The sequence below is a fragment of the Arvicanthis niloticus genome, chromosome 17, assembly GCF_011762505.2.
Source record: "Arvicanthis niloticus isolate mArvNil1 chromosome 17, mArvNil1.pat.X, whole genome shotgun sequence".
In the NCBI taxonomy this organism is placed as follows: Eukaryota; Metazoa; Chordata; class Mammalia; order Rodentia; family Muridae; genus Arvicanthis; species Arvicanthis niloticus.
The window spans coordinates 52,712,052-52,736,695 of NC_047674.1; the positions used below are offsets into that span (position 1 = coordinate 52,712,052).

Consider the following 24,644-nt stretch of genomic DNA (forward strand, 5'->3'; position numbering starts at 1 on the left):
AATGTTCTCTGTAGCACTTTGTATCTTTGTCCGTGTTCCTGTTCCCACTATTCGGGAATCTCTCAATAACCATTAGATAGTGGTTATGCTTTTCATGTGGGAAGAACAGGGTTTCTATCGAGTGCCGGTGTTTCCAGGAGTTCTCATGCCCACCTAGAGCTATTGCAACCTTTTCTAGGATGAGGTTCCTTTGAGATAAGATGCACTTTGGGCATCGGGTCCCACGGGTAGAAGGAGAAGGGGGAAAGTTTCCCAAGTCTCATCAATCAAAAGACAGAGTAGGGAGCTGGGGAACTGGGGAACTGGATCCATGAGGAAATGAAGCAGAGAACTGAGTTCAGATCCCCAGCACGGCCAGCCAGCCTGTGATCCCAGCACTCCAGATGCAGGAGACAGGGAGCCTGTGAGCAAGCTGGCCAACTAGACTGGACACATCACATCGGCAAGATCAAGGATCAGTGAGAGTCCTTGCCTCGACAGATTAGACAGAGAGCCATCAAGAAACCTGATATCACCCTACGTGTTCATAAACACCCACAGGGACACCTACACACACACATATACACATACGTGTGAACTCGCCTATACTGGGACACACTGAGCACATGTGCAAAAAAAAGAAGTCACAGGAACAGAAAAATTGTGACTAGCTGCATTTCAGATCAGGAGTCCTGAGAAGCTAAACCTTTCCCCAAGTCCTTCATCCTCGTCCCAATATAAGAAGACAGCCACTATGTCCAGATGTAGTATGGGACACCTTGTTCGGGAAGATTCCTGACTCCTAACCCAGGCACAGTGAGAGCCAGGGGCTATTATCAACATGCACCAACAGCACATAGTATGCTACTCAAAACGGTGGTGCCATGAACTGGCTGGCTTGTAGAAACAATCTGGACACAAGATGCAACCATCTTCCATTGAGTCTAACAAGGGTAATGAAAACCCGGGGTGATGGAGTGGTTGAGTCTGGAGGCTAGGTTAGACCTAGCCTACCCTTGTACTCCTCATAGACAACTTAGCACCTGCCTTGCTTTAAAAAGAGAAATAGAGGACCAAACAAAATCTTGAAGACTATCTGTGGCACCAGCATCACAGAGTGTGTAGCTATAGAAGCTGAAGTCTCAAGAGCTTCCTGCTGTAGGTCACATATTCAGGACACAATAGTGCTCCAGTCCCTTGAACTGCTATAGAGGGTCCCCAAGCTTCCCACACTGAATCAGAAGGCTTCCTAACTCCCTAGTGCATCCCTTCTTCATCCTTAGCCCACAGATTTCTACTACAGCAGTTGGTACACAAGGCCTGTCTGGTCAAACATTGTTCAGAAGGTATATGTGCCTATCTCTTCTATCCATGCTCCCCCTGCTCTCACTGCTGTTGAATGGTGCTAATAGCTGTCCATTCTATGCATCACACAAAGCTTCCAACCCCAAACAAAGCTCACGGAACAACAGTGGGAAGATAGGTATGAACCGCCAGAATGCAGCAACTCAATAGGGAAGGCACGTGCTCCATGTGCACCTGGTTCACTCCGAGAGCTTCCTACGGCCTGTGATCTAACCTCAGCCTCAGGCTTGTCCTATCTCTGAGCATACTCCACTGGCCAGAAATGCATTCAGAGGCCAGGAATGCATTCAGAAGAGAGTGCTTCTGTTTCTAAGCCACCTGTTTCCCTTACTCACGCATGACTCTCTAGAGCCTCTATCTCATAGCTTGCTTCTGAGTGGCTCATATTGTAAGACCCAGACTCTTCAGATCTCAAATCCTATCTCATTTCAGACCTAACCCTCCCTGGCTTATGTTTAAAGAGTTGCTGTCTCACAACTTTTTTTGAGTTGTGAGAAAGAGTTGCTTTTTTGTTTTCTTTTTTTCTATTTTTATGTTTATATTTGGCTTATGAAATGTCACATTCTCTATGCCACCAGAAGTTCTGAAGTCAATGCAGTCAAAGAACATTGAACTGAGGGCCTAGATCAGGATCAGCATCTGCAGACTCTAAGATTGTAGAAAATTCTACCCATACTCCAGCCTTACTCAGGCAATATACAAGCTCCTTGACTAGTAATTGTATTTTTTTCAGACAAAACTCCTTGCAAGAACTTTCTTCTTTATCCTTATCTCCTCTAAGAAATCAACTATGTAATCATATTATTCTTAGCATTTGTGGTTCTACTGTAGACTTAAAATCATATATAAAGTCTCCAGGACCTCCTATACCCTCCCCAAAAAGGAACCTGATCTTCAGCACTTTGTGGAAGCAGAAAGCAGAGCTGTCCTTGAGCCAGCGACCTGGAGCAGCCAATGGGAACTAGTAGCATGAACTTGGCCATGGTGGGGGGGGGGGTATTTGCATCACTAAAATGGATAATAAATGTTACATACAATAGATTCTATTTTCTTTCTTTATTTTTAGACATGGCTGGTCGTGAAACACTCGTCAACAATTGTCAGTAGGATGGAAAGGCAGAACATCAAGTTTACCTGATGGGCTCTCATAAAACTTACCATTCATGTGTCATTGTTCTCACTGGGTTCTTTATGAGGCTAGACACTGTTAAGCTCCAGATAGATAGATAGATAGATAGATAGATAGATAGATAGATAGATATCTCAAAGTCCTTGTGGTCACCCCTACCCAGGACACCACATGGACCTGACTTCCCCAATTTCTCTAGACTTCAAAACAGCCACCAGAACTTTAACGAAAGGAACATGCTGCTTGTGAGCACCAGTGCCCCTCACCAGGATACGGAGGGATCACACTTCATGCTGCAGAGGAGTGTGGCAAAGCCTGAAACCTTTTAATGTTCTGGATTCCTGTTGAGATAAAGGAGCCTGCAGACACTAGGGGAAAAGTTGGAAGGAGTTTCACAGGGTCAGGAAGCTGAGTTGAAGGCAAATGTTGAGGGCTGGAGAGATGGTTTTGTAGATACAGGGGACCCAAAAGTATGAGCATGGAACTTTGAATCCACAGGAACTGTATAAAAGCCAGCTTGGCATTAAAGCCACCTGTAATCCTAACACTTGGCAGGCAGAGGCAGGGGATTCCCAGGACAAGCAGGCTTGATAGACTAGAAGAAACTGGCTCTGGGTACAACCAAAGATCCTGTTCCAATAAATAAAGTGGAGAGCAATGGAGAAGGATGAAATAGCATCTTTGGGGCTCCACAGGCACATGCACACACATGTACCCATACACATGCAAACACACGTAACACATGCACGCACACTACACAGATACGGAAAAAAAAGTACAAATGGTTAACTTTCCAGATTCAGTGGCTTACATATTTTCCTCTCAAATTTTGCATGGAGGCCTTCCGTTGTAACACAGACTCCTGCTTTCCTCTCATAGAGTTCTACAGTTTAGATGAGAGCACCAACGACAGAGCTATGCAAGAAAGGCCAGAAAGAAGGGAGAGAAAGGCAGAGAGACAGAGAACAGGTGAACCCAGTCAGTCACAGAGTAGAGGTATAGGAAAAGCCAGAATAAGGACAAGGGCAAGCAGAGGACTGAAGAAGCTAAACACAGAGACAGATGACATCATCTTGCGCATTCCGCCACAGAGGTATTTTCAGCTCAAAACCCTTCTGCATCATGCTGCCAGATACACCATCCTAAAAAAAATGAATCTCAAAGCTATCTGTGATCCCAGCCATCCTCACCTTAGCTTTGCGCCCAAGGCCCCCTTAGTCAGTCTCAACCTCTCTGCTCAAAACCGTTTCCTACTTTTCTCCTCTTAGATGTTTCTAAAGGATATTTGTCTTCTGAGACATCCAAGCCCTTGTCTTCACAGAGCTGTATCCAGAAGACTACACAAAATTAAAAGGTGGAGATGGCTGGAGAAGTGGTTCAGCAATTAAGAATGCTGGCTGCTCTTCTAGATGCCCTGGGTTCAATTCCCAGTACCCACATGGTGGCTCACAACATCTGTAACACCAGTTCCTGGGGATCGGACACTCTCTTCCGGCCTCCACAGAGCCAGGTACTTACATGGGACACAGACACAAAAATAAGTGTATCTTTATTTAAAAATAAGATAAGGAGACAAAAAGAAAAACACTCAATGTCTCTGGCCTTCTTCTTCTGGCACCTGGATTTAACCCTAGGGGTGTTAAATGACATCCTAATCTGCCTCCCTGTCACTGCGATAGAACATTGCTGACCAAAGGCAACTTCAAGAAGGGAAGAATTTATTTCACCTAACACTTCCAGTTAACAGTTCCTTATGGAAGGAAGTTGGAGCAGAAACTCAATAGACTATAGAAGAATACAGAAGAATATAGAAGAGTATAGAAGAATATAGAAGAATATAGGAGAATATAGAATATAGAAGAATATAGAAGAATATAAAAGAATATAGAAGAATATAAAAGAATATAGAAGAATATAAAAGAATATAGAAGAATATAGAAGAATATAAAAGAATATAGAAGAATATAAAAGAATATAGAAGAATATAAAAGAATATAGAAGAATATAGAAGAATATAAAAGAATATAGAAGAATATAAAAGAATATAGAAGAATATAAAAGAATATAGAAGAATATAAAAGAATATAGAAGAATATAAAAGAATATAGAAGAACATAAAAGAATATAGAAGAATATAGAAGAATATAAAAGAATATAGAATATAGAATATAAACCCAGAGGAAAGCTACTTACTAGCTCATTCTCTGGATTGCTCAGCTAATTCTTAATAAAAATAGCCCAGGCCCACCTGCCTAGGGATGGTGCTGCCCACAGTGGGCTGTGCCTTGCCATGTCTATCATCAGTCTAGAAAATCTTTTTTAGTCATGGCCACAGGCTAATGGGTAATTCTTTAACTGAGGTTCCTTCTTCCCAGGTGTTTCTACATTGTGTCAACCTAACAATAAAAACTAATCTAGACAAATAGCTATAAAGAATATTCTTGAACAATGACAAACTTCAACCTATTATATTAAATTTATATTTAACTTATACTGTTATTCCTTGTTATATTTACTTAGTACTTACAATTTATGTATTGCTATTTATCAAATATTGCAACTGTAAGTACTTGTACTTATTAGAAATAAAAATTTAACATAGTATTATTTTGCCTATTAGTATATCATTTTAGTGAATAAATAATAGAAGGTAAGACTGCTTTATCAAAGTTTCTTAGAAATCACATATTGAGTATTTCGGTGTAGTAACTGGTGCAGATTCCATGTTCATCAGCCGTCAAAATTCATCCCGTTTTTCTGAATCTATGAAGTGTTTAGAATAAAAAGTTGGCTTAAAAAAATCTTACAATACCATACCATGGGCTTTTCAAGACACCTCAGAGCAGAACCCAAATCCCTCAGTCTACTGGACCGCCATGTTTTTCCCTTGTTTCCCCCTAGTGTCCTCTCCTGCCTCCCCTGTGGGCTCACTGCTTTGCAGGTAGCACACATCTCTCCAGTCAGGCATTGTACTAGAGAAGCAGACAATGATGTATACAATACAATAAAGAAGCTAAGTTTGCTTTGTGTTAGTACCAGGGTGGGTGGGTGGGAACCACCAAGGTCTATGCCTGCCGGGGACCTTTGTTCAACTTCTGGTGTCCAAAACAGCTCTGCTTCAGACTACAGCTCATTCTCTAGCGCTTTTCTGGCTTCTGCCAAAGAAGGCTCTCTTCAAGAATCACTTTCTGGACTGAGGCTATAGCCCAGGAGGAGAGGACTTACCTTGTATTCATAAAGTGTGATCCCAGCACCACAACTTCACAATCTATACTCCCTTCTCCCTTGGAGTTCTGTTTAAAACAGTGCCTGCGTCCACTCATGCCCCTTTGCTTTTCTTGTGTACGCAGAGCCCTTGTTACAACTTGGCCATACACTGTATATTTTGCTGTTCATCTGCCTTGCTGACTCCCAGGATCCACCGTCCCAAATCTTACAGGGAATGCATAAGCAAGTGAATAAGTGGGTTATTCTTTATATATTCAGTTGGCTTTCACCACGGCCAACGAGGCGACATAGTCAGCCCTTCGCATGTATCTATATCCGCAATCACACTTAGTTATGGTAAATTGCTTTTGATTTACTAATTTGGCCTGAGGATAATTCCAGGCACAACAGACACCAGTTCCCTCTCTGGAAAGTGCCGTGAGACAGGCTGTGTTGTAATCCTGGCTCTTCCACTCGCTGTTTATAGGACTGTGGCCAAGTGGCTCAGCCTCTTGGAACTTTTATTACCTAACTGGTTCCATCCTTGCCTACCCTACCTTGCAAGGTGATCACATTAAATAGAATCAACTATGGGAGTGTTTTATAATTCACAAACTGTCACATGCTGTGAAAAATGGAGTCTATTATGTTACCTCTGAGAAAGACCTGGGTAAAATCAAATAGCCCGGGTGCCACTAAAAACACGAATTGAATTCACAATCGTGTGGGTTATAAGATACAGTCCTCTCAGTACTTCCTAAGCCACCCCTGTGCGGCAGAATGTGGGGGTGGGGACATTTACCACAGCTGAGGAGCAGCTGAGGCTGAGCTCCTGAGGTTCAGGAGCTGCATCTTTCAATCTCAGGGTGTTTTACTCCATTTCATTAAGAGCTGAACAGTTGCAAAGGCACCATCTCCTCACTTAGCTCACAGGAAACTCCCTCCAGCTCTGATTTGGGGGAGATGCAAGATTGCAAGCAGCAGGAAGTCTGATGATAGAAGTCCTATGATTTCTAGAGCCAAAGAAATAAGTGAAACATCAGAAGAGAAGTGTAGAGGGTGGCTTTCTTGTCTGAAGCCAGGCTGATTTGGAAGCTGCCCTTTGGGCCTTGAGACCAGGTATCTAACCCCTTTGAACCTAGGTCTTTTAACTCTAGGCTAGGAATGATATCTCTAAGGTTTACTCTGAAGATTCAAGGAGATAGACCAATGACACAGGTTGCCTAGCACGCAGTAGGCTCTGAACCTCTCCTCTCCACATCCTACTGTTACTCAGAAGTACAAGACACAATGATTTGTGTTTCTAGCTGCAGACCATGCCGGTGCTGGGGCTGCCTGGCCACACATGGGACATCATTCCAGCTGCTAAGGACTTAGACTGCCTGGCTGGCTCACATGCAGTCTCTCTCCCTCCATTCACTCTCCTGAATGCCCTGACCTCACCTAACACTACTCCAAAGATCTCTGAAGGCTTCTGGTTATGTACACAGGTGGCAAAGGCTGGAGGGAGGGGCCCAGCCTCTTCCTTAATACTGGTCGCTAGTCTCAGTTCTTGGGGAGAGGTCCCTGCATCACCACCATCTGTGGCTAGAAGAAAACCACAACATCCAGCTCAAGGCTCTTATTAAAAGGCTCTCTTGCTGTCCACTGAGAAAGTCCTACTGTAGTTAAAAAGCAGGTGATCACAGTCCCAGGTCGTAGCCCAGAGAACCAATCAACCCATGCCTAAGTCCCATCTCCTAGAAAGCCCTCTCCCCAGGGAGCAGCATCAGAGCCTTCACTGGCCATGGCCATTCAGTTCACAGTGAGTGAAAGTTGAATAAGCATGTTAGAAATTCTTTGACACTCCTTCAGAGGGAAGTTGCCTATTCCTAACTTGGGATACACATGCGACTGCTTTGACCGTTGTAATATGGAGTAAGTAAGCCAGGTGACTTCCGAGGTATTGTCACAGGGTTGGCTGGGACATTTGTCCTAGGTAGGAGTCCACCACGGAAGCAGTCTAATGACCCGAGGAAGGCTCTGTGTTAGCTGTGGTCTCCTTCAGTCATCTCTGCCCAGGTCCTTAGCAGTGAATGAAGACTCCTCAGAAGATTCTAGTCACAACCTTTCAAGCATCCTTCTCCTCTCTCTCTGTCCCTCCCTCCTTCCCCCTGCCCCCTCTCGGTGTGTGTGTGTGTGTGTGTGTGTGTGTGTGTGTATGCGCGTGTGTGTGCTATGTACAGATGTGCATGCAGGTGTGCTATGTACAGATGTGCAGGTGTGCTCAGGTATGTATGGAAGTCTGATGACAACATCAAGTGTTATCCTTTAGGAATGTCATCTTCCTTCTTTGAGGCAGTCTTTTACCAGCCTGAATCAGCATTAGGCAAGGCCTGGCTGGGGAGCCTCACATCGCTGCCTCCCCGGTGCTAGGATAACAATATGCCCAATATGGATAACCAATATGCCCAGCTTTAAAAAAAAATTAGGACTGCTTCAAAGAAACTTCAGGTCTTCAGGTCTTCACACCAAGGAGCACTTACATCCCTGTTGTATCAGCTTGTGAGCACTATATATTGCTTTGTTTCTTGAGTGGTTTGTTCATAGTAAGAGAAAGCAAAGCCTCAATCTCATAGAATCCAGGCCCCATGATCCACTGCTGAACAGGAAAACTGAATTCCATAGACCAAAATGCCCCCAGTCCTCATCACTAAATTTATCCCCAGAGTTAGCTGAAAAGGTGGAGGTAATGTTGGTCACACATAAAATTCTCTACAGTAGACTTGGACACGGAGGGGAAGAGTCAGTCAGGAAAAACAGACTTTCTATTTTTTTTTAACTTTATTGTTCAGAACTTTGCCCTTTAAAATAATATTTCACCCTAAATACAAATTGCTGCAGAGAGAGAAGAGTCTTCTGCAACTTGGGAGAGTTTCATGTTGATATTTGTTATTATTTTAATTGGATCTGCTTATTTGTTTAATGTTTTCTTAAGCTAACCTGTCATCTTCTGGCCACTCCACATTCCTTAGGGTCATGTGGAATATATTATGCCCCAAGTCACTTAACGTGAGACCGTGACATACACCCTTTAGGGGCTTTGCCATCTCTGAAGCAGTCCAAAGACCCTGGGATAGAGGGGTCTGGCAAGATGTCATTTATAAATTGGGCTTAACAATTTCTAAGGTTTCCTTTTGTAATATGTCAGAAAGAAGTCTGTGTTTATCATGTGTTTGTTCTACAGCCAGGTACCACGTACCTCTCTGAGATCTTTTCATGTATTCTTTAAGAGTAAAAGTCCTTGAAAACCACCATCCCCATTGCTCTTATGAAAGAAATGAGACCCAGTGAGGTAAGCCCCATATTGGGGTTGGGGATGGGTTAGAACTGTGCAATCAGCATGGGCACCCCCAGAAGACGTTGTTTCTCCTCTCTACCTTGTTTCCTGTCCCCTCCAGTCCCTTGTGTTCCAATGCTTGCAGAATCTCATTCCTTGGTCTGTAATCTGTCATGGTTATAAGGGAAGGTCCAAACTGCATTCCTATGTGCTGTCATCAGCTGCTTAGGGGGGTAACACACAATAGCTTCTTTCTCTGGACAGTTCCTCTCTCTCTCTCTCTCTCTCTCTCTCTCTCTCTCTCTCTCTCTCTCTCTCTCTCTCTCCTTCCCTGAAAAGGTGGCTCTTTGGACCCTGCTGAGTCTCTGAGTGAGAGCAGGCCAGCCCTGCCAACCCAACTGCCTCTGGGCGCCCTAGGCATTTCTAGAGGAATCCTGCCACCCAGCTTTACCTGGGGAGCTTGAAACTGTTAAGGGGTGTACACTGTTATTTTCTCCTTAATAAGGTCCCTCTACTATTTGACACCTACTTATTAGTTCATCTAAGGACTCAAGGAAACAAATAACGAGGAGTCCTTTATCAAAACACTAGGGGCCAAACCTTTTCCACACAGCACACGCCTTTTGCATGACAGAGATACCTCTTGTGCTTGTGTTTTGGTGAAGGGGATAGCTGGCTGGGTAGGGGTGCTTCCTGCTTCAGCGCTCTTTTCCCTGCACACCTGTAACGGATACCACATGGGTAATTATTAAGTGTTCAAGTCCCAGGAAGCTCTGCCATGGATCATTGAGAACTGACTTTCACAGAGATCCATTCAACTACAAGTGGCAGTTGTCTCTCCTGCCGTAACTCTTGGCTGGCTCGTGTGTGACAGGCTCTGACCAACATGAGTGCAGTAGAAGTAGTCTTCTTTCAAGAGGAGACCTTAAAGGTCTGGAGTTTCTATCTTTGTGACTCTTGGAAACTTACACCATGAAGGTACCCTAGCAACCCTGAGGCTACCACGCTGTGGAGATTCCAAGCCACCCAGGTATGAGGAGAGGAGGAAGAAAAAGAGGAAGGGGACGAGAAGGAGGAAGGGAGAGACAGAGGGAGGAAGGGGAGGAGGAGGGGGAGGAGGAAGGAGAGGAGGGGGAGGAGTGAGAGGTGGAGAAAGAGACTACTAAGATCTAAGCAGTGAAAGAAAGCTCCTTGAATTTCCCAGTCCAGCGTATGCTGGATGCGGCCAAGTTCAAGACAACAAACAGCTTGGTCCCCTGTAGCGCAAAACCACCCTGTTGAGCTCTGCCAACAATCCTGACCCACAGAACTGAACTGTTAAAAATGCACGGCTGCTGTTTGAGACCACTAAGCCATGATGTAATCTCACAGCTAGCAGTAGACCCGGTGTAAGCGTAAGGGAGTGTCACAGAGAACAGGTCAGCCTACATTCACCATGTCAGAGCAACCAGGGTCAAAGATGGCTAGGATGCCTTCACAGAGGAGGGGCCTGCTGGCTTGTGGGCAGAGCTGGATGAATAAAAGGAAGATAAAGGGATAAAGGGGGAGAAAATTCTACAAGATGTAACTTATCTATAGGCTTCCTAGGATGTATCCTAAACAGTCATAAGATTTACTTTTTTTTTTTTTCTCAATTCCAGTCACCTAAAGTGATCTGCTGTAAGACTATTTCTAAGTCCTATTTTGTTAGGACTTTTCTAAAATCCTATGAATTTTATAATGCATTCTCTAGTTTATCTATATTTAAACATAAAAATGATTGAAGTCACTACCCTATTAAATGATTAAACTTTACCGGTCCCAATGGTCCATTACACCCTCCCTAGACCACGTGCACCAAAGCAGGATTCAGCCTCCCCCTACCCTTGGGCCAAACAATTGGAATTTTCTTTTTTAAGGATATAGTCCTGTAACTTCAGGAGCCACGTCTGGCTTCTGTATTCTAAATTCGTGTTTCAGTCTCACCCTGAAGCCATCCTTAGATTCATAAGGACCTCAGTAAGAGAGACCACCTCCTACCTGTTCAGATGGGGACTTAGAGCAACCCAGTTCTGTCTCACAATGCCCCTCCCACAGAGGCAGAGGATGTTTGAAGAGAAACCTAAGGCAGCACTTCATCTTTTGGGAACACATGGGCTCCACCAACTCTTTCTTCTTAATCTTAAGCAGAAAACTTCCCATTCTTACCTACAGCCTGTGTAGACAGTTGACACTTGGAACACTTATTATTGTTTGCATTTTGAAAACGATTACCCTACGGGACAATATGGATTGAAAAGGGTAGCTAGTCAGCATCCCATGAAGGGTTCTTTCTATACCTGAGTCAGGTCACTTTGCAAGCAGGGGCTGCCTGGTGCTGGATTTGGATGTCTCCCAACACAAACGAAAGAACTAAGATGCCTCCTGGGGTGGGGGGTGTGTGCTGCAGACTGAAAATGTTACAGATTTTAAGGATTCCTGCTCTCCTGCTGAGGAGAAGCTTCCCTAGACTACGATTCCCACTCCATGCCCACCCAAGGGCCTCAAGGCTGATACTGTTACTAGGTTACTATGATGTCCAGATCCTGGCTCTCCCCTGCCCCACACTTAGCCCGAGCTAAGGTTCTCTGCTGCTCCGTGTAATAGTCCCTCCCAATCCTCCCTGAAAACAGAACCACGTTTTATTTAAAATCATGGAGCCCTAACAAGACACCGTATAAAAACTAAGCTAAATGGACCAATTTGTATTAAAAGCTGGATTCAGGGACTGGCCTCAATCAGTAAAAAGCTTCCTTGCAATCAAGAAGCCCTGAGATTGATCCTCAGAACCGAAGTTTTAAAAAGTTGGGCACGGCAGAACCTGTTTGTAATCTCAAAGCTGGGGAAAGTACAGAAAAATGGGTCCCTGGGGCCAATGGTCAGGCAACCTGACCTACTTGGTATATTCCAGGTCAGTGAAAGATCCTGTCTATGAAACATAAAGATGGACAGAGCCTGAGAAATGACACCCAAGGCTGTCTTCTGGTCATATGCACTACACAGACACGCAAATGGATCTAGAATTAAAAAAAAGGGGGCGGGGGGAGGAAGTGCTTCCTGTGTGTCTGGCTTCATTCTAAGGTTGTGCTTTAGACTTAGGAGGGGTAATACCCAATGCTGAGAGTACATTAAAATGCCCACGAAGGGGTGGGAAGCCTGGAAGACAGCTCAGTGGTTAAGAGCATGTGTTGCTCTTACAGAGGAACTGGATTTGGCTCCCAGAACCCACATGATGGCTTGCAAACATCTGTATCTTTAGTTCCAGGGTACCCAAATGCCCTCTTCTCCCCTCCTTGGGCACAAAGCAGACACAGATATGCATGAAGGCCAAACATCCATACATATAAAGTAACTAAAGTAAACCTGAAAGCGGTGCCCTCACCATCATCCATTTAAAAATATTTTGATCTATTTTATGCAAATTCCACCTAAACTAAAATAAAATAATTTCCTGGAAAAAGAGTCAAGCTTCTAGAATCCTAAGCCTAGCAGAGAGTCTCTGGGTCTTAGCACTTCATGTGCTGGTGGGGTAGTCAAGAAAAGCTACAGTTCTTTCCTTCTGGGGCTATTCTAACGCCTACTGGGGCAAGGTCTTCTGATTGACCCAGGACAGAAGGAGAAAGGGAAAGAGACAGAGACAAACAGAGACAGAGAGAGACAGAGAGAGGCAGAGAGAGAGAATATATCACCAAAACACCTGGTAGGCTGAAATTGGCAAGCTCGTAAGCTCTTAGGCCCTTCCTCAGTGAGCACCAACAGGTCACGGGAGGCTCTTGAGACAAGACCAGGAAAGTGACTGTAAAGCTCAGTCCAAATCAGGAGAGCTTCATGTCTTTCTCAGCCACTAGCTAGCTGGCTGTCAGAAGTCCCTCTGTCAGGAGATGTGGACCCTTGCTTAGTATATGGTTTCTATCTCCAACAGCCCTTGCCAGTTCGAAACAGAGAGAAAAGGGATGCAAAGTGTCAGAGGCCTGCAGATCTCAAGAGAACAGGAAAGGGACTCCTTTGCTTCACCGAGCTGATTTTGACACTCACAAGATGATCTGCTGGGCCAAGAATATTTTTACTTTGTGTCTATATAAATATTCTTCATTTTTTTTTTTATAGAAAGCACATCGCTGGTCTCTAAAAGCAAATGTGGTTTTGATTGAACCAGACTCGAATTTCTATCTGAACCTCGTTTGCTAACAATAGAACTGGCTTTCCCATTTGCCAAGATCAATGTTGACCTGTTTTCACCTAAATTTTATAGATGTCAGAAAGAGAAACCGTTCACTGCTCTGTGGCAGACCCTGGCCTTTTTCAGCCGCACTTCGCTTGCATTTTTTGCAGCTCCTTTAAATTCCCCTTGTCACGAAAACTAACAATAAGGTCAAGTATTTCAGTAAGAAATATTGAATTATTAGCCAGCATTGTCAACCAGCCAAGAACCTGCGAAAGCTAACCACGAAATGTAGGAGAGAGAGGCTTAACCCCAGGCTCTGAGTCCTGCCTTCATTGTGAGGGGAACAATTTTGGCACTGGGGCGGGGGCTACAGAGGGAGGCGGGCTGGCAGATGGGTGGGAAGGGAACTGGACAGCTCGCAATCACATCCAGGCCCCTGTCCCTCAGGAGTGTCTTGTTGCACTAGCTCGCTGCTACAAAGAGCCAACTTTGATTTTTCTTGGAGAGGGCTCTGGGCACCCTAACATCTAAGCCATGCCAATAGCATGAGTGTACTGAGCTCTCCTGATCCCCTGGCCATATCCCTGTCCATCAAGGCTAATTTCTGTGACAACATAAACTTTGCTGCATAGCCAATAAACTCAAACCCGATGGAACTTGATGTGGCCAGAAAGAATGACAAATTGGCAGGCTGTCAGGGCCGGAAATAGAACGAGGTCCACCAGCCAGTGGTTTGGGAGGGGTACCTATGGGTTTATGGATATGGCCGAGTGTTTTATTTGTTCTGATAACCCTAATAATGATTCCATTTATCAACAAACTGGCTCCCATAGGAGCCGAAATGAATGTAGCTCTCCAAATGAGTCTCAGGTAAAGCCAACACGGCCACCCTACCACCCGTCTCTCCCCCTAACCCATGGTGGCCAAGGACACAGTCCTCTCTTATTTCAAGGCATCTGGATAGGGGGCTTGGGCAAGAAGGAATGAGGGTAGGTTTTTGGCTGGACAGGGAGACACACAGGCTACAGGGATGCTGTGGCTCCAGGACGGGAGATGAAAGATGTTGGAAAAACCATCCCAAAGAAGGTTTTGAAAGGGGAGTTGGAGATGAGGCTTGAATGGCTCCAGGAAATGTCCCTTGAAATGCAAATACTCCTGTTCTTCAAGGGTGAGAGTCGGGACTAGTTTATTTTTATGAAAGGAGAGCTCCACGGCCCAATCAGCTAGAATAGACTCGGGCGTTTCTACATGAAGTCCTGGAGGGCATGCTAGGCCTCCAAAGGAAAGTCTGGACGCATGGAGCACCACAGCTCTTTAAAAGAGGCAGAGAGTGACAGGGTGGGTACCAGTTTAGCTTCAGATCTAAGATGGCGAAAAATGATTGATCCTGATGAGGCTCCAACACCAAATCTTTCCCAGGAGCTGGTAGCTCCATGGCCCTTGGATCATGTCTCTGTCATACCTCCTGCTGTGCATGGAGAAGTGTCTCTAACTACCCCTAGGGGCAGATGAGGTGACCTTCGTGATGCTAGGGTCAGGGGCATGTCTCGTTCATGTTCATATCCATCATGTCTAGTAAGTGCTTAGTCAGTATTTGAACTTACTAAGTAAAAAAAAAAAAACAAAAAAACAAAAAAAACCGTAACCCTTCACTAAGGTCAGACTAGCTTAGGGAATTGAGATGCAAAGCAATGGCCACTCTTTTCTCAAGCTAAGATGGGGCAGAGCTGGGTTCCTCCTCTCCCTCCCCATTCCACCTCCTTTCCTGCAGTGCAGAAGCACCTGAATTGGTCAGCATTTGGCACGACCATAGTGTATCTGTCATTGAATTGGGAGGGGAGGTCCTATGATGAATTACACTGTAACTTCGTCTGATGACAACTTTGGACTCTAGTGAGCTCTCATTGTCCTATTAGCATATAGTTTTACTCCCCTGCTTCTTAGATTGAAGAGACATCAGAGATTGAAGGGTCATAGGTCAAACAAACAGAAGAGAAAAAAAAGATAAGAGGTAGAAGTGAGGTGTTCTTCACCATCATGATACTGGACAGTGTGGCCCCACCTTGCCGACTGGCATGTAATGTAACACAAGAGTCCTCATAGCAAGGTCAGTAAAACTGCTGGGGGCGTGGAAGACAAGGGTCCTACACTGGAAAAACTCATATCCACGACAGGAAAATCAGTCAATGGCTGTATCGCCAATGGATATGAAGGCTGTGTCCAGTGATGAACTGCTTCAAGTGCCTCAGACTGAATTCTCACCTGCTAGGTCAGACCTGGCAGGCTCGCTTCGTCCTGCCTTTGAGAGGGCAATGTGCGGTCTTTGAGATGGTTAGTTATCTGAAGCGTAATAGAGAATTTGTGTGTTGGGAAGAACACAAGAAAGTTTCAGTCGGCTCTGCCTGACTCAGTTTGTAGCAAATGGAAATACAGTGCACGAAACTTCAAGTGTTAAGTGAAAATCGGAAGCACAGGGTATTTCTGTTACAAAGATGAGAGAGTGCCGGAGCTTCCTGGAAAGAACCGCCCAAAGCCCTGCTTTCCAGGCCTGCACCCACACGGTGTGATCTTGCAGAAATGACTTCCCCTTCTTCGGGATTTCATTTCCGCTTCCTCTACAAAATGACCGTTTTTCCAGTGCCGTGAGAAACAATGGGCCCTATTCTCTCTGACATTTGACAGACTCTAGCTGGCACTTAAAAGTCCCCATAATGTCTCCATTTTAAAAGCTAATTCGAGTCTATAGGTGAACGTTGTATGGTCCCTCAACAGACCGTCTGGCAGGCAATTTATTATTGTCCATGCTTAAGGAGAGGGTCAAGAGAGGTGAAGTGGCTGGTTCAAGGTCATGTATCTAGTTAGTAGGGGTTAAAGACCTGGAACCCACATCTTTCTGTGGCCTCCTGCTGCCCCTTTCCCATACATCCTTTGACTCCCTAAGGCAGAGCTGGCTATAAAGCCACTGGGATGGGAAGGAGAAGATAGCTGAGCCTTCTTCTGTTTGAAACAGCAAATCACACATACATGCAGTGGGAATGAAAGTGCTACTACCTACCTTAAAGATACTCAGTGTTGCAGGAAATGAGAAAAAACAAACAAACAAAAAAGAACAGAAATGGTCATATACAGAAATCAAAGCTACCTGGATTCTCTCTACAAACAAATGGTGAACATCTTTAGCTCCCACTGGCATGTGTGTTCGTGTGTGTGTGCCTGTTTGTATATAGGTGCTTGCAGGGGACACACATGTATAATGTGTGGGGTATGCACTAGTCTTGTGTGCACCTGTACATGGAGGTCAGGGGTTCACGTTAGATGTCTTCTTCAGTTGCTATCCATGTCTCTCCTGAGGCAGCTTCTCTTGAAACCCAGAGTCCATCAATCGGGCTAGTCTGAACAGCCAGCTAGCCCTTGATCACATGTCTGTCTCCTTAGCACTGGGATTCCAGGTGGCCACCACACTAGCTTCTTTTTACATGGTTTCTGATAAACCTGAACTCTGGTTTTGAAGTTTGTACTGTAAGCACTTTATCCACTGAGCAGTCTCTCCAGCTCCTGATTGTAACATTTTAATCTTTGGTTTTGGACATTTTGATTTGGCTTAAAATAAATAAATGAGTGGCCAAACCCTCTGAGATGGACTAAGGTGAGTAGGAAGATTCCTTGTAGCTTTCTCATGGCGGCAGCCATCTTACATACTATTCTACCTAGAGTTAGGAGATGAATAAAGATTTACTGAGAGAGAGAGAGAGAGAGAGAGAGAGAGAGAGAGAGAGAGAGAGAGAGAGAGAGAGAGGAAGGAGAGATTGGTAGGGAGGGAGAAAAGTCATTTTGATCATCCCAGCTTTACATAAATCTTAATTTCATAAGAAATAGATGTTCGACAGTTGCAAACTGTTTTAAGATACTCAGGGAGGGGACCACCGCTATGTTCAAAGGGAGCACTTATGTCTCAGCTCTAGGCTTCCCCTGACACTCCAGACTCTGATGCAAAACCTAGTGCACCCCAGGGGTTCCATTGCTGGCTGTAGTGGCTTTCCCCAGCCCTAGATCATCTAGATCAGTCCCTCTGTCCTCCACTGCACCGTCTTAATGACTTAGAAAGGGGAACCAGGTGTGACTCCCTTCTGCAGGTGTGGGGGTGAGAAGGAGGCACAGTCAGTCATAGGAGAAAGAGTTGGAATTGATTGACAGGGGTTTCTTGGCTGTGGTCTTTCTCTTTCTTGTTAAATGAGTCCAACAACTGCCAAATGGAGTTCAATAACTTTTTTTTTTCTTTTTTGCCAGTAGCTGTGTTTATATGAAACTAAATGGAAAACCTTGGAAGAGACCATAGATAGCTGGGGTCAACGTAGGGTCAAGATCTCCGTTCTGAAGGCGTGGACGTGCTTTATGCTCATGGCTGATGTGACACGAGAGTTTCTGTGTTGCTTAGGGAAGGTGCCTATAGTAAGAGGCCTGTTGCAAAAGTAATTTTCACGTTTGACAGGGAAAAATGCAGGGAATTTGAATCAGGGATTTAGCTCAGTGTTGAAGTGCTTGCCTAGCAAGCAGAAGGCTTTGGTGTTTGGTCCCTACTACTACACATATTTTTTTTTTTTTTTTAAAGAAAAGGGGGGGGGGGAAGAGGTTCAAAGTCTATAGAAAACTATCACTTTCAGTTGTTTTAAATGTTAAAATTGTGCATAAAAACGTTCCACTTGTGGCTCTGGCTTTATTGTGATTCAAACTAATTGGAAGTTTTTCGTATGCTTTTTAAAATAATCATCTTAATTATCATGAGTAATAATAGGCACCCTCTATTTCATACCTATTACGTGCCAGACACCTTGCAAGGCATTTTCGTATCTCGTTAATTCATTTGCTTCGCATAGCCTCCATTATATAGATGAGAAAGGAGATTGTGTGCAAATCCAGGACTTAGGAGCGCTGCCTTTGCAATCAGGCAAATCTAGGCTTGAGACTTAATAGCCCTGTAACCTGGGACAAGTCTGAACCCCAGCTTCCTATCAGTGAAGTGGGAACAGAAACACTGTAACCTCTTCAGGGGGCCGCTGGGAAAATGGAGATAAAACAAAAGAAACATTACAAAAAGTACCAGGTGCCCAAGGCACTCTGTGACCGCTACCAGCTCTGATGTACCCAAAAGAGAAATCGAAACACATTGCTCTCGCTCCCCCTGGTACCCTCTAGGCTACCTGACCTTCAAGTATAGCATGGGAGGAAAAGGTCTGGGAGCTCTTTCTGCACCAAACAGAAAGAATGGCCATTGGTAAAAGGATGTTTAGGGTATTGAGGATGAGCAGGAAGAACAACAAAGCACCCTAAAAAGTGACTGTTGGGATGAGCCTCCCATATGACCCTGGGAGCCAAATCCCAAGACTATAAAAGTCTACATAGACCCCTGCCGTGGGCACCTCAGTCTCCCAGAAATAATATCAGGGAAGCCCACCTCCTCTCAGAACAAGAAGGCCCGTACCATCTCTGATAGGTCATTAGGATAGTAGAGAGCCTGTTACAAATGGCTCCTATGCTAAAACAAAATAGAATCTGACAGATTGATGGACTCTGACAGGAGGAAGAAGGGAGTCAGAAAGATGGAACAAAGATGCCATTTTAAAAACTTGGCTCGTGGTCAGGATTTTACTATTTTCTATGGCAAAGGAGCCAGTGAAAAGCTCCTCCTACTGATGAATATTTTTCTACAGTCATTCAAAGTCAAAGAGACCAGAGTTTTGGGCCCTCCCTCTGGAGGAACCTGGAGCCTGTCCCCTGGATAATTCAGAACAGGGCTGCATGGCAAAGCAAGAGGCTCCAGGGTCCCAGCAAGCAGCCGGACAGGGAGCAGGCACAGGGGGGACACATTGTGTTTTCAGCTCGGATTCTGTGATCTTTCTGCCAAACAGGGGTTTACAAAGCAAAAGCTTCCAGAGAATTCTCATACTTTCTGGCTTATTCTCTTGGTGTTCTTCTTAACAGGAATCAGCTGTTTGCCTTCTCGCTCATCCAGTGTGTCGCTGGGGAGCAGTTAGCATCTGGTCTGGCTATTATTAAAAACAAGAACATCCCGCTCTGTCGGGAGAACAGTACCCTGGTAATAAAAGGACAGAGATCATTTGCATTCAAGACCAGAGACGTGGCCCATGCAGTGTCTGTCCTTCTTCCCTCTTCCTAAAGTCTCCACCATGGGTCTCCCTCTCCTGAAACAGAGAGAGGCTGGGCTTAAGGTTTCCTTTCCTGAGGAGGCAAAAATCCTCTGGTCCTAAGCTCCAGAGTGATAAATCTGAAGCACTAGAAGGCTTTTTTTTTTTTTTTTTTTTTCAACTGCGGAAATGAAAAAGTAAACAAGACTTGAACTGCACTAGTATTTAAGCACTAGTTTTTGTTGTTTTTTTGTCTTTTTCTGGTTTTGAGCACTGGGCTAGGAACCTGAAGGAACCTATATATATGTATATGTGTATGTGTATATGTATGTATATATGAGCCTGAAGATATATATATATATATATATATATTCCTTGAGAAGTTTTATTAGCCAATAAAAAGCCCAAGTTTTATTAACCACTTAACTCTTTGCTCAGATTTCAGCTCTTGCTTCCTTCTCAGGTACTTCTCTGCCTCCCATGGCTCAGAACCTCAAGCTGGTCCCACCAGCCTCTTTCTGTGCCACCTGTTCTAGAAGATTCCAGAGAGAGTCTTCTTCCATGGTAAGCTTAGAATTTCTCCTCTGCCAATATCCCAAGGACGACATGTTCATACCCAGACACATTTTTTTCTCCTCCCCTCCTGTCAAAGGGACAAAGCCATCATGACCCTTGTGATCTATATTCTTTTTTTATTGGATATTTTATTTACATTTCAGATGCCATCGCCTTTCCCCAATTCCCCTCCCTAGAAAACCCCTATCCCATGCCCCCTTTTCCTTTTTGCTTTCATACAATTTTTTAAAAACGTTAATCAAAGGCTTTATAAGTTTGGTAATGCTCAATCAGAAGTGTAACCCAATACCCAACCTAGATATATCAACTATGTTTGACTGGTGGAGACGCGTGAACATCTGCCTCCATGTCCCCCCCTCTCTTTCTCTCTCTTTCTCTCTCTCATCACCTAGCTTCTCCTCTCCTTCTCCTCCTCCTCTCCTTACTCCTTCTCTTCCTCTCGGTAACCCTCTCATCTTAGCTCCTCCTACATATCACCCTTCCTGTTAAAATAAAACTTTTCCCTCAAAATACAATTAGAGCATAATTATACCAATTTGTACCAATGAGGTACAAGATAGTCCTCATACCCAGTCCATTATTTTGTTGAATAACCAGAACCTCTGTCATCTCTCCTAACTAAAACACTTAGTTCTGAACCTGGCTTTTTTCTTGGCTTTAGAATGGATGTCAGCTGAAAACCATCCACTCAAATCTTTTCTCTCAAAGTAAATATCCAGGATTGGTTATGAGACTATAAGTTTTCAACTCTGTCAGAAATACAGAATGACTGAGTTAACTGAAATTATGGGAAGCACAAAGCATAGCTTCTAAAACTTAGCTATTTTATAGCTACTGCTGAACACCTGGACAGTCCCTATATTACAAAACGTTGGAGCATCTGATATTCAGCCTTCTGGCCCAGGATCATCTGACAGACCTTAGTGATGCAGAATTATTAAGGGCTGATTACTCTGTCTAGGCAGATATATGATCTATAATCTTAAATATTAAATTCCAGTGGAAAAGTTAGGCTGAAGGTTGCATCAGTAGAGGCCAAAAGCCTCTCTCTCCTCTCTCTCTCTCTCTCTCTCTCTCTCTCTCTCTCTCTCTCTCTCTCTCTCTCTCTCTCTCTCTCTCAGACAGAAAGTGAAACTGGTCAACTCCTTGACTGGCTGAAAAGGATGCTGTTCCAAAACAAGTCAATGACTTGATTTAGGAAAGAGAGGATGAGAGAGGCATTTAAAGCCTTAAACCATTTCATCAGTATCCCCGGCCCTCTAAGTCCTGTGCTGGGTGAGCTTTTTGCTGGCTTTAAATAATACATCTGTAGTACGCGTAAATCAACCCATTATGAGATTCTACTTTGGAAGCTCCTGGAACTCCTAGTTAACACACGGTCTCTAAGTGCACTATGCCTGTGCTTGGCTCTTCTCTACCCTTCCCCCACATTCAGGCTAATTCTAGCACTTCTGACACCCTAGAAATTTCCTAAGACCTGTACAGCACAAAGCCACGTGAAGACAGGTTGTATTTCTGTTCTGCTCCTAACTCAAGTCACATTCCTTTGTCACTTTGTCTTCTAGCAGAATTTTGTTGAGAAAGAGAGAAAGGGGGTAGGATCTTTTCGGTATGTTGTGTTTGCTTGCTTGCTTTTTGCTTTTTAAAAATGGCATGTGGGATATTTCACTTCCTAGTGGCTCTGAGTGGGACCAAATGAGCTGGTAAGAGCACGTAGCTTTTAAAAGGTGAGCTGTGGGGATGACTGGGTGGATAAAGTCCCTGACTCAGAATCATGAGACCGACTTAAATTTGCATGCCCAGAACCCACAGGAAAGCATGGTGGCCCTGGTGGCCATGATTGACTGCCTGTCATGCCAGTACTTTGAAGGCAGAGACAAGGAAAGCAGAGAAGAGCCCTGAGACAAGCTGGCTAGCCAGACTAACCACCTCAGTGAGCTCTGGGTTCAAATGAGAGACCCTGCCTCAATGAATAAAGTGCAGGAAGTGGCTCCATATGTCATTCTTGGGCCCCCTCATGCAATGCACATCCTCCCCACATATGTGTAAGTACACACACTCAAATACACATACACACTACACACACATACATGGAGGTGAGTGGAAAGAAGCAAGCAACATTTGAAATGCTAAAAAAAAATGTATACAGATAAAACAGTTTAAAAAAAAATAACAAAAAACAAAACAACTGTGCAAAATGGCCAGACATCATTGTGACAAGATACGAAAATGATGGAAGTCTTAGTAAAGGTTAAGCAAGCCTCCAGAATTGTGTCTTTCTGCTTTCTGATTGGCTGAGCAATTCTGACCAACAGGGCTGGGTTGAGTCACAAGCAGCTTTTGAATAAAAGCTTTACAAAAATTAGCAATGGCCTCTTCTCAAGTGTCAAGTTCTTCATGCTTCTTTAACTCACTGTGTCACTTGTCCATGTAAAGAAGAACTAGTATTTTTGGGATATCAGTGCTTTCTTCAAGTGCCCCACCCCCCAATCCCAGTAACAACACCTTAGTCAAACCAGCACTATCCCTGGGAAGGTGTACTTCAGTTCTCTCTAATCGGCTACTATCCTCTCCATCCTTCCCTGAAGCATGTTTGCATAGATACACATCACCACCACCACCAGCACCACAGTCTGTTGTCTTCTATACCATGACCTTATCAAAGTTTTGAGGAGTAGCCTTTAAAACTCCCATTCCCAATGTCTTCAGATTGAATAGCTATTGCTGAGAAACACCTAGGAAGTCCCAAAGAGGCTTATGGGATGCATAGGAAGGATGGAGTGGAGAGAAGAATTTGTTCATAGTCCTACCTGTTCTCTCTTAACTTCAAGACCCAGGAGAAAGCCCAGAAGGGAAGAGGACAGGCATGGGAAGGGGACACACTGCAGTGAGCAGGGATGAGCAGCTCCTGGGTGCAAGCGGATTAGACGCATCTTTCAGAACTGACATGCACCTCCCCTGAGAGACCCTGGGCTCCAACGTTGCTGTCCCCAGTCACTCAATTTTAGCACTGTTTTCTAGGAAAGGCCCCCAAACTGACTTTCAGGGAGCTAGGACAGAGACCACAAATTGATTCTCTACCTCTAACCCAATGGCTTAGGTCCAGGTGGTAGCTTTGTCAAGGGAGCGAGTCACTGTTTCACCTTGGCTCTTGGTTGTCTTATTGTCATCCATTCTCAAAAGGAATTGGGGGGGGGGGGAGCCTGCCTTGCTTTGAGACCTGTGCCGTGACCAAGGGCTCCCTGACATTCTCCTTTGCTTTCCAGACTGTTTTCAAATCTCATAAATACAAACATGTGGCTCTTCAACCACATCTGTAGATAATAACTTCAGGGGGCTTCCTGTTTACATGGCAATACCCATTTCCCAGCCAAATAAACTCTGTAACAGAGAACTAAGGTGTTTATTGGGCCAGTCTCGGCTGAGAGTGAGTTAACAGGAAACTCCCACTCTCACAGAAATGTCTCATGATTAAATATTTGGGACACCAAGGGTCAGAAGCACTGGAAAGCTGACTTTCTTCTGCTGCCTGCTGTTGTAGTGAGGAAACAGAACAGCCCAGAGAAATGCTGGCCTCGTGGCAGACCTCAGACCCAGCTGTGCTGCCCAGAGCCCGCAGAGAGAGGAAAGAAAGGTGTGCAGCTAAGCCAGGAACACTCCATCCAATCCTTGAGGTCTGTCACATGAAGGGATAGACAAGGGCCACATGCATGCATGTGTTACTGGGGAGCCCCTCAGTCTTCTGCCGATAGCCTTGGTTTAGATGGCAGCAGCCCTCTGACAGCTCAGTCATCCCCTCCTACCAGTTCCACATAAGCCATGGAGATGTTGCCCATTTGGTAATGCCTAGGGTTATTTTGGGTGGCTGAGAAGAAGTTCTTTTGGCATCCATTTGAGGCTACTGATAAATACGCCACAAGGCTCAGGACACAACGGAGATCTGTCTGGCCTATCTCAATAGTAAGCAAGAAACTCAAGGCTCGGAGAAATGGAGAGATGTGGCTTGGGGCAAAGCGAGAGAGACCAGACTGCTTCTGTATCCCCTCCTGTGTGCCTTTGAAAGCCATGAAAATGTTTATTTTTAAATAAATCAATATTCATCTTGAAAGAGCTACAAATTCTCTCGTCAAAGTTCAGCCAGGTTTTTCTAGCATGTCTCCTTGTCTTAGAAATAAACTGTTTTCAAGATTTCTTGGGCAACGACCCTCTTCTAGGAGGCAGGGCTCTAGCGACCAGGATAAGGGGGCCGATGTGGCCACTGATCCAGCATCTCTAGACCATGGTCTCTGGACTCCTATATTAGAACTGTGGAAAGTCAAACAGATGGGCCATGAAGCAAGTAACGGGTCAGCCTCATGGAAGGGGAAGGATTTACCAAAAATAAATACTGTCCCTAAAACAAAACAAAATAAAAGTCCTCAAACTCCACTTAAGTTTCCCAGCTTCTGAAACTGGATTCCTCTGGGCCAATTTACTCACCACAGGGCTTTGGTTTTTGATTCTGAAGACTCAAAAAGAGATATGGGAAAGAAAATAGACAACTCCCAGTATCTGGGCTACCTGGGATCTGAGGACAGCTGGGAGGAGGGTGGTTAATTGCTGGGTGCAGTTCCTGTCCTCAGAGGTCTATACAGCCTGCCTCATCCAGGGGCTTTACAGTAGGATGCTATGGGTACCCCCTTCTTCATACAGTAGGATGCCATGGGTACCCCCTTCTTCAGACACAGGTACTAAGGACAAACA

General features: G+C 44.6%; 1 protein-coding gene across 4 annotated transcripts in view; it reads right to left on the bottom strand.

Moving 5' to 3' along the window:
* Runx2 (RUNX family transcription factor 2) overlaps nt 1–24,644 on the bottom strand; it is a 314,966-nt gene that overhangs the window by 83,896 nt on the left and 206,426 nt on the right. The gene's annotated exons all lie outside the window — the stretch shown is intronic.